Consider the following 11,072-nt stretch of genomic DNA (forward strand, 5'->3'; position numbering starts at 1 on the left):
CATTTGAGGGCACCATGCCCAAATTTACAGCACTTACTGCAAAGCCTGGGAATGTACTCCTGAACAGAGCATCTGGCACCAGCAAGAATTATAGAAGGCGGAAGGGTCCTGCCATTAAAAGTGATTTTCACAACTCGAAGAGGCTGATGACGACGATCATGAAGGAGTCGGGTGAATGTATCAACCTGGAGGACAGAATGGCCTAGGGCGTCTGTGGGGAAATCGGTGCCGAGTAACCCCTCAGTGAGAGGATGGGAGGGGAGGGGGGGGGGGTGAAAGGTACAGTTGTCACAATGAGAGAAGTAGCCGCCTCAGGTGATGAGGTGGTCACCACAGGGGGGGCCTGAGGCTCAACCCTAAAACAGAGGAAGGAGGGGAAATGGAGAGGGGTAGTCAGAAGGGTCAAAGGAGTAGCTTGGTCTGGGCCCAAAGTAGCTGGGCTACAGAGCCCGGTCTTCCAACACAGTCCGATTCGGGGGCCTAGTTGCCCATCCCACGAACCTGAAAAGTTATAAGATGATCATTCAGCGGCATAGAAACGAGACGGTTATAATTTCATTTACGAATGAGCCCCCATACCCACCATGGAGCCACAATTAGAGGATATGACACCCAACAAGAGACAGGCTGGGGCCTCCTCCTTGGGGTACATCGTGAGTATGTGCCCCATAGTCACCACCTTAAGAACCATCAGTGTGTTGAGATCGGGTTCAGCAACAAAAGGAGGATTGACAATAAATGCATTCCCTCGCTTGTGACTTTGGGTACCACAGTTCTACCGGAGAGAGTGTGCCTCCCCAAACACCCGGGCGTCAGAACAGAAGATGTCTGAAAGAATAATCAAGAATGGCAAAAGGTCGGCGGGAAAGACAATGAGACAGGAGAAGAGGGGGGTAGGAAAAACGAAACATAAAGAAGAGAAATCAGTGACCAGCACAATTAGTGAAGACGGCAGCAGGAGCATAAGGCTTCAAAAGAACAGAGGACCGTCCCATGGAGCATCACACCCGGCATGCTCAGGCTGCCTACCAAGCCCCCTCACGAGGAAAACGGGTTGGAAAAGGAGGAGGTATAGTTTCGAGTGTGTCCTTGTGGATGCAATTTACGTTTTTGTTGATGATGTCTTTTAGTGTACCTTGTTTGTTATGGTAATCTTGATGTTATAATATTCTGTGTGTTTGTCATTGCTTTCATGTCTCATGATGGGTGAAAAGCGAGCAGAGAAAGTTGTTTGTTTAAACGTTTTATCAATGGAGACTGTTAGCAAAGCAGTAACTAATGAAAGCTTGTTTACCCCTTATAATAATAGTCCACTACCAGGGGTGTTATATGGTACAGAGGCTGTATTAATATGGTCATACAAGGTGAGGGGTGGGGGAAATACTTGTTCCTATACTGTATTAATATGTTCATACAATGTGAGGGGGGGGGAGTACTTATTCCTATACTGGATTAATATGGTCATATAAGGTGGGAGGAGTACATGTTCCTATACTGTATTAATATGGTCATACATGGTGAGGGGGAGATATGTTTCTATACTTTTACTATGCGACTTTAATTTAATTAAAATGAAGAAAATCATCTTCCAATACCTTGATATTAATGATCAAAGCAATTAAATAAATATTTGAACTTTATTGCTTGCCTTTGCTAGTAAAAACCTTTTATAATAACTTCAAATAAATGCCTGTTTATTGCGTGTATTTATGTCTGTTGTCTGTTGTATAACTGTGAGGGTTGTGTAGAAATATTTCTGTTCTTAACAATCAATAAACAAGTCTTTATCATATTATTTTGCTCAAACTCGTGTTATTAATTTTTTAGTTAGAATCTAATGAATGTTTGATGGCAACAAATTATTTGCTTTTATTTGCGTAATGTATGAATTTGGTCGCTGTAAGTTAGAATGTAGACTTTTTAATTTGCGTTCACTGTATTGAAGTTGGTCTTGCTTTAGCTTGCATATCATTACTAACAACTGAAAAGGATTTTGTGTCGTTTGTCCTCAGTTGTAAAGTTTTTGTAAAGTTGAAGTTACTGTTATGGTCACCAACCTTTAATAAATATGGTTTCATAATTAAAAAAATTCGAGTGATTCCAGCATAGAAATTTTGTTTGTTCTCAGTTAATATATGCATAGTAGTCACTTGTGGCGCCTCCTGTTTGGTACCTTAATCTTGAGAGAGGAGGCTGTACTCAGCCAAACTAATGATTTTAGACTCAATTGTGGAGAGGAAATCTTGTTAGTGATGAATTTTCTATGAAAAGTCGAATTTCTGGGTTAAAAGTGTTATAAATCCCATAATATCCAAGTAATGAGCGAATCTTTGCAAAAAACGAACGAATTCTAGCACATGCAGCATCAGCACCTTCATGTATGCAACAAAGGACAGACTGTCGCCCATCTCTATATTCAATATTAACATCCGAACTGTATTTAAAATTGTTTTTTTTCAATATATATTTTTATTGTGATTGATTTGCTGCCTCTGTGAGATAACTATCATTACAACTGTTTTGTAATAAGGTAATTACTTGCTATCATCATAATCAAGATGAGAGTTTTAATGGTTTTATTCGGGTGGATTTTCAGTGTCATTCATGTGTCTCATAAAACACAGTTCACAATCACTTGCTCAGGTCGAGGCCTCTGACATTAACTTCAACATCTCGTCGAATAATAATGTGTGCATCAAACAATAATGAAGTCCTGCATGAATAAGAACTACCGTTCCTATACAACCAGGGAAGAACATGTATGAAAACTACCATTCTTATACATCCAGGGGAGAACATGCATTAGAACTATTCGTTCTTATACATGTTCTGGGCAAAATATTGCGCTGAATGTTCCAACCAGATTAAGTATCTTACCTCAGGCCTAAATAATAGCATACAAAACCTTAGATAAAATTCTGAACAGGATTTGAAAAATACTGAAGAGTACTGTTATGATCTCAGCCTACAGGAGAAACGAGTCTCCCTCCTTGAGAGTTATTCATCAAGCCTGACCTGATTAGAAGGTCTAGCAAATATTGAGGTGATAACGCATATGTAAAATAGTTGCTTGGATATGTATAACAGTTTGAGATTATGGGCAATGAAGGAGAAAACAGATAAATGACTGGCTAGGAGATGTGGACATTTTGCTGGAGGCGTGAGGCTCGCTTCCGGAGGACCTTGACCTCACTTGAGTGCCAGACATCGCAGGGGAAAGCCGCGCTCCGTGAGCTCCCGCCAGAAGGGAACCCCTAGTGATATATCTCGAAGAGAAGAGAAGTGTGTAGACGTGCCAGCTGTGGAACTGAGCTGGGAACGTTGTGGTCTCAAGTCCTGGTCGACGAGCAGAGTTCAATAAGCTGCTCAGAGGCATTTTCGTGGGCTGTGTGGAGCGCCCTGACCAGACGCCGTCAGAGGGAAAGCGCCCTCGACCAGTTAATCTGTGGTAAGCACGATATACGCCAGTTCATAGTGATTGCTTGTAGTTGGTCGTGTGCCCAGCAACAGTAGCGATGTTTATTTATAAGTTAGACATGTTTTAATAAGGCAGAAAGCCTGAAATAGGAGAATGAAGAGGGAGGAACACGGAGCGACGTCCATCCCCTCTGAGCTCTAACAGACGACTGAGGGAGCCCGGCTCCTGACGGAGGAAGACCCTCCCAGCGAGTGAGGACCGCCGCCGGGCGAGGTGGAGTATGGACCCGCCCAAAACGGGGGAGTCCACTCTCACTGTATGTAGAGAACAGATAGAGGTTTGAGGCAAGCATATTGTGTGGTTATTTTTGTTTATGTGTTAAAGGGGAACATTTTATTGGAGTGTCGATGGGTTGCAGGTTTGTCTTTTAAGAAGAAGTTGCTGAGAACTTCGAAGCCAGCCTAGATGAAGTAATTGATGAGACTCCAAGGTAGTGAAGCAGAGGACCTCGAGCTGTGAGGAGAAGCAGTGAAGAGGAGTGTCACGTGCTTCTGTAGAGGTGGTGTAGCAGCCAAGAGAGCTGTGGAGGAACCTAGCAGAAGGGTGAAGCACCGTAGTTACTCAAGGAAACTTCATGATAGCAGCCTGGAGAAGCTGCAGAGGATCCTGGTAGTGAAGCCCGGAAGAACCTAAAGATATTAGGGTAGTGAACTTCCAGAGGTGGAAGGGAAGTACTGGTGGATTACTTGTAGGGAGTTGATAGTGTTTGGTTGTCAGTGGCGTGCAAGACGCAGTGAGAGGTGAGTGATTGTTGGTATTCTGATGTCAAGGAGTGTTTTACACTGAAGTTTAGAGTTACAGTAGTAGGCTGGATTACCTACAGACGTATGCGTTCTAGGACTGATAGAGTGATCGATTGATCATTGTTGTGTATCAATGAACATTTATACTGATATGTTATTGCATTCAAATGCTGATTTTCTTGGTACACATTTATAGATACATATATGTATTCTCTTGCTGATGGTGCAACAGTGTATGTAGACTTGATCAACTTGAGGAGGTTGATAGTATCAGGTGGTGAACCAGGAGATAGGATACCACTTGATAAGCTGATGATAGAGTTCTGATGGTGTTGGAGTGCAACCTGATTGTAATATTATAGAGTATAGGATTCATTATTATTATATGTGTGTATGTATTGTGTATGTGCTTTGTCCAGTAAATGTATCACAATTTGCTGGTGTTTGCCCTTGTCCTAGTGAGGCTTTCCAGGAGGTAGTAAAGAAGGAGAGAGAAAGAGAGAAAGAACCAAGAACCACTGCTGTGGACAGGGTAGGAGGTAATACTAGTAAGTCATAGGGGATTGAGGAGATCATATCTCATAAGGAGAGAGTGGGGAGTCACAGCGGCTCGAGTGGGTGTGTGCATGTGACAACGAGGCTAAGTGTAGGAGCCGCATCTCCTAAACGTGTGACGTTGAGCCCCTCTCCAAGAGCCAGAAGCGCCAAGGGTGATCTCCTAGTATAAGCACTCTACCGAGTTGTGGGTTGGGTTGTCCATAGAGAAGGATCAACGACGACAACACCAACCAACCCACAGTCTATAATAGTACTCAATGACTGAATTCATTCGTATTCGTAATGAGTTATACACATTTTGAGGTCTTGGCCCTGCGTGACCATTCGCAAAAATCCAATTTCGTGGAACATGAGCTTCAACAGTGTTGTTTTCTCGCGTCATATCAGGTCAATATGTTAGATGATTCATTGAGATTGTGGCAACACTACTTTATAATGCCGTCCCCAAAATTCAAAAGATTTAAAGGCCTTTAATAATATGTTTATTTTCAACATCTCGTCGAAGTAAATTGTCACATAAGTTACCGAATAACATTACCCTGGGGTACTCTTGCTTCTAATGGATCATTATGAAGAAAATAATTAAGTTTAGAAAATAATTCTTAAAATTATGACTTTTCCAAAGTTCTGTTACTACAGCTGTTCCAAAATGGAAGAATATTAATCATCTATACAATCAGGATTGTATAGATGATTAATATGCCATAGTCTTGGATATTGTTCGTACATCAAAGTTAGTTTAATACAAGAGAATTATTTATAATTTTAGACAATATTAAATACTTTTTTTTTTGCATATCGTTGCAAATACTAACAACTTACATGTGGTCATCACTTTCGCTGCCTGATTACACATATTCCGTCATGAAACCAAAATACGGAGTATGAGGCACGACACAAACGGCGTCAATAATTAAACAATTGGTAAAAATTTCGTTTATTGTCCGAATTCTGTGGGACTTGTTTTAAAATACGAGCCAACTTCTGGCCATGCTCGTTATACCCCGCGGGGCATCCTGACCCATCCGTGTGGGCGCCCACACACGCCGGAGGCTCACTGTTCTAGTGACCTCGCTCGTGACAGCCGAGGCCTCCCCCTCAAGTCGAAAAGTTCCCCATTCTGGTTATTTTATCTCAGGTATTTGTTGTTACTGGCTTTATAAACACTGCAAATGTTTCCAGATGGATACTGATCATGAACAGAGCAAATCCATGATGAACGAAAGCTGTGAAAGAAACACACATCAGGGAAAAGTAATTGAGTCTTCGTCGAAAGTATAAAAAGTGAGAATTAGATGTTCTTATATGCCCACATTCCTTTAGATCATTCTATTGCAAATAATTTGATACCCAGTTGAACGACGTAGCACGAAAATTGAGGTCAGAAAGCTGAAAAGAGTATAAACATTTGTGGGCTGTGAGTTAGCGCGCACCACTCGGCCCACCTTGAGGGGCGCTGTGGGTCCCCTGTTGGGGCAGCAAAAGTGTTATATTAAATTAATTAACAACTTATCGATCCTTTCATATGGTCATCAACAACGATATCTCTCGCCATAGTAACAAGTGTACCCCAGAATAGTGTGACTGTGCCACCTTGGTGTAATATTTACATTATTGAGTTTCTTTTAGAAAAAGAAGTTGTAACAAGAATTTTTCTTTACCGATGACTAACATTGAGTTTTACACGAAACATGACAGGAAATAAACATATTATTAAAGGCCCTTAAATCTTTTGAATTTTGGGGACGGCATTATAAAGTAGTGTTGTCACAATCTCAATGAATCATCTAACATATTGACCTGATATGACGCGAGAAAACAACACTGTTGAAGCTCATGTTCCACGAAATTAGATTTTTGCGAATGGTCACGCAGAGCCAAGACCTCAAAATGTGATAACTCATTACGAATATGAATGAATTCAGTCATTGAGTACTCTTCAGTATTTTTCAAATCCTGTTCAGAATTTTATCTAAGGTTTTGTATGCTATTATTTAGGCCTGAGGTAAGATACTAAATCTGGTTGGAACATTCAGCGCAATATTTTCCCCGGAACATGTATAAGAACGTATAGTTCTAATGCATGTTCTCCCCTGGATGTATAAGAATGGTATTTTTCATACATGTTCTTCCCTGGTTGTATAAGAACGGTAGTTCTTAGTCATGCAGGACTTCACTATTGTTTGATGCACACATTATTGCTTGATGCACACGACTGGGAAAGAACGGGTTCAAGTCATTACACCTTGCATGTGTTCCAATTCTGGTGAGTTGGAACACATGCAACAAGGTCTCAGCCGGTGAGATCAGCACAGAAGTGCTCCACTGTACCTCAGGATTCTGTGGCTAGGACACAATCTCCAGGACAGGAAGGTGTTGACTGTTCTGAAAGTAATATGCGAAGATCTCCAAATGCGTTTCTAAATCTCCTTCAAATAACAAATTAATAAACAAGAAGCACATTATAATACATCAATAATCCATTTTCACTCTTTCAATATACTATATACAAAATTCGTTCTCCTCAGCTACCAATATATAACCAGCCACTTTACCACCACAAACATGGCTAAGTCACACCAAATGTATTCCCATCATTTAATTCAGCTCTACTGTGCTGCAGATAAAATACCAGAACTTGTAGTGTTAACCTATACAAGAAATATTAAATAAAATAATGTATTAAAATTGAATGTTATAATGATAATTATAATTAATAGAATCAGTAGTGCTAGTGGTAATAGTAGTATTGATGATATTGATGTTAAATTAACATTAAATTAACATTGTTACAGTAATCTGTATTGTTTTTTTCATTTCAGTGTTATACTTGCAGAATATTGTAAAATTATTTATACAATTTTCAATTAAAAAAATCAGCAATCCACAGAAAATGAACAACTGAAACTGTCAAACTAAAAAGTTGCACAAAATAAAGTTATCGTCGTCAGCTTTGTTTCAAAATTGAAATCGTGATAAAGAGATGTTAAAGTTAACAGTCGAAGGGCCAGGCAGGTGATAGAGAGGTGTTAAGATTAACAGTCGAAGGGCCAGGCAGGTGATAGAGAGGTGTTAATTAAGATTAACAGTCGTAGGGCTAGGAAGGTGATACAGAGGTGTTGCAGTTAACAGTCGGAGGGCTAGGAAGGTGATACAGAGGTGTTACAGTTAACAGTCGGAGGGCTAGGAAGGTGATACAGAGGTGTTACAGTTAACAGTCGGAGGGCCAGGAAGGTGATACAGAGGTGTTACATTTAACAGTCGGAGGGCCAGGAAAACAATAAACAATATGACGAGCTAAACACGTATTGAGGTACTTAGCATAACACGTAAAAGTGTGAATAACCCATGAAAGGGGAAGTGAGCTTGTACAACTATGAGCAATTCAATATGATATAGCAACTGCAGTGAGAGTAGTAAGTCACCAAGATAAGAGCTGACTTGATGGAAGGATTAGTTGCGTCTAGAACATGATAACAGGTGAACCTGATGTTTCTTTGGCATTCTTTAGCAAACTTCGTGACCTCTTCCCTCTCTGCAGGAACTGGTGAGCCAGGGACAGAGTTTAAGATGAAGGAGAAGGCGGATAGGATGTTGGATGGGGGGGAGAGTCCGTTCGGGGGATAGATGGGGAGGACTGTGTGTGGATGGGGGGAGTGTGCGACGAGGCTGGGGATGGGAGGAGTGTGCAGGGATGGTGCGAGATGGAAGGAGTGTGTAGAGATTGTGGGGGATGGGAAGAAGGGCGGGGAAGGTTGCAGCCAGGTGGGTGGATAGAGTGAGTGCATATGGATGTGGATTATGAAGTCTGGATGTGCCGGGATGGAGTGTGAGTATTTTGGAAAGGAAGGATAATGATGGAAGGTGAAGCGAGAGTAGTTTGGGAGATTTCATGATGAGGGGGGTGGAGGGAAGGGAATAGGCAAGACACACACATACAAAAACAAGAGGAAAATGAGGGAAACAGGTTTAAAACTCACGCTATGTTTCCGTTGATAATTTGTATCCAAAACGGCCTCCAATTATTTACATCCAGGCGATTATAGGCACCGTCGTAGACACTCTTAATGATAAATAAATATAATTAGTGCCATGGAGAGTCCACCAGATGTACAAACTTGTCTCTTAGAACTAAAGGAAATTGATATATTCTTAACATCAAATGCAAACATACGTAATACTTAATTACATGAAGTTAACAAGACAACTAATAACTGTATTTGGAGACTTAATACCAAACATTAAATTTAAAACTAATGATAGGTAGAACTTAATTTTTGCTTTTTTGTTTTTCATGAGTTTTATTATACTACTATAAATGAATGCTGCAAAACACCAGCAATACAATGCTCATTTGTACACACACACATATATGAATACTAAATATACACGCATACACAGACTAGTGTACAAGGACATACAACCCACCCTCACCATCTCTTCCCACCACTTTCTTTTCCTCGACAACCTTTGCACCTCTGCATGTGTAAAGGAATTGAGACATGTGTATGTTTATCACTGAGAATGTTCAGTGGTATGTTGGTTGTGATGTGTCTATATATATATATATATATATATATATATATATATATATATATATATATATATATATATATATATATATATATATATGTTGTACCTAGTAGCCAGAACGTCGTACTCGGCCTACTATGCAAGGCCCGATTTGCCTAATAAGCCAAGTTTTTCTGAATTATTTTATTTTCTCTAATTTTTTCTTATGAAATGATAAAGCTACCCATTTCATTTTGTATGAGGTCAATTTTTTTTTATTGGAGTTAAAATTAACGTTGATATATGACCGAACCTAACCAACCCTACCTAACCTAACCTAACCAATCTTTATAGGTTAGGTTAGGTTAGGTAGCCGAAAAAGTTAGGTTAGATTAGGTAGGTTAGGTAGTCGAAAAACCATTAATTCATGAAAAGTTGGCTTATTAGGCAAATCGGGCATGCATAGTAGGCTGAGAAGTGCGTTCTGGCATACTAGGTACGACACACACATATATATATATATATATATATATATATATATATATATATATATATATATATATATATATATATATATATATATATATATATATATATATATATATATATATATATATATATACATACATATGCGAACAAGCCTGAATGGTCCCCAGGACTATATGCGTCTGAAAACTCACACCCCAGAAGTGACTCGAACCCATACTCCCAGGAGTAACGCAACTGGTAACTACAGGGGCGCCTTAATCCGCTTGACCATCACGGCCGGACAAAAGGAAGTGATAGCCGAAGCTATTTGAACCACTTCCAGGCCGGCAACTCGGATGCATATAGTCCTGGGGATCATTCAGGCTTGTTCGCATTTGTGTTCCTTATGTGTGCCCCAAAGAATGAGGTGATTTGATAAAATGCAATGCCCAAGATTACCATCCGAGTTGCCGGCGGGGAAGTGGTTCAAATAGCTTCGGCTATCACTTCCTTTTGTCCGGCCGTGATGGTCAAGCGGATTAAGGATTAGAGATGTTGTTGTCATGCCTATATAGGCAAGACAACAACATCTCTTTCCAGGCGTTTAACGATGCATAAGCAACAGGGCTCCATTAAGGAACATATAATCTCTTCCCACAACCAAACCGTCACCAGAGAAATCTTAGCAAATAACACAGAAATCATCGATAGATACAGCGATAGAAGGCTGCTTGACATCTGCGAGGCACTACACATCAAGAAGTCAACACCAGCAATCAACAGCCAATTAATGCACAACTATATTCTACCCACTTCAAGACTCCGCACCATATATATATATATATATATATATATATATATATATATATATATATATATATATATATATATATATATATATATATATATATGTCGTACCTAATAGCCAGAACGCACTTCTCAGCCTACTATGCAAGGCCAGATTTGCCTAATAAGCCAAGTTTTCCTGAATTAATATATTTTTTCTAATTTTTTTCTTATGAAATGATAAAGCTACCCATTTCATTATGTATGAGGTCAATTTTTTTTTTATTTGAGTTAAAATTAACGTAGATATATGACCGAACCTAACCAACCCTACCAAACCTAACCTAACCTATCTCTATCGGTTAGGTTAGGTTAGGTAGCAGAAAAAGTTAGGTTAGGTTAGGTTAGGTAGGTTAGGTAGTCGAAAAAACATTAATTCATGAAAACTTGGATTATTAGGCAAATTGGTCCATGCATAGTTGGCTGAGAAGTGCGTTCTGGCTATTAGGTACGACATATATATATAT

The sequence above is a fragment of the Procambarus clarkii genome, chromosome 19 (assembly GCF_040958095.1).
Source record: "Procambarus clarkii isolate CNS0578487 chromosome 19, FALCON_Pclarkii_2.0, whole genome shotgun sequence".
Lineage (NCBI taxonomy): Eukaryota > Metazoa > Arthropoda > Malacostraca > Decapoda > Cambaridae > Procambarus > Procambarus clarkii.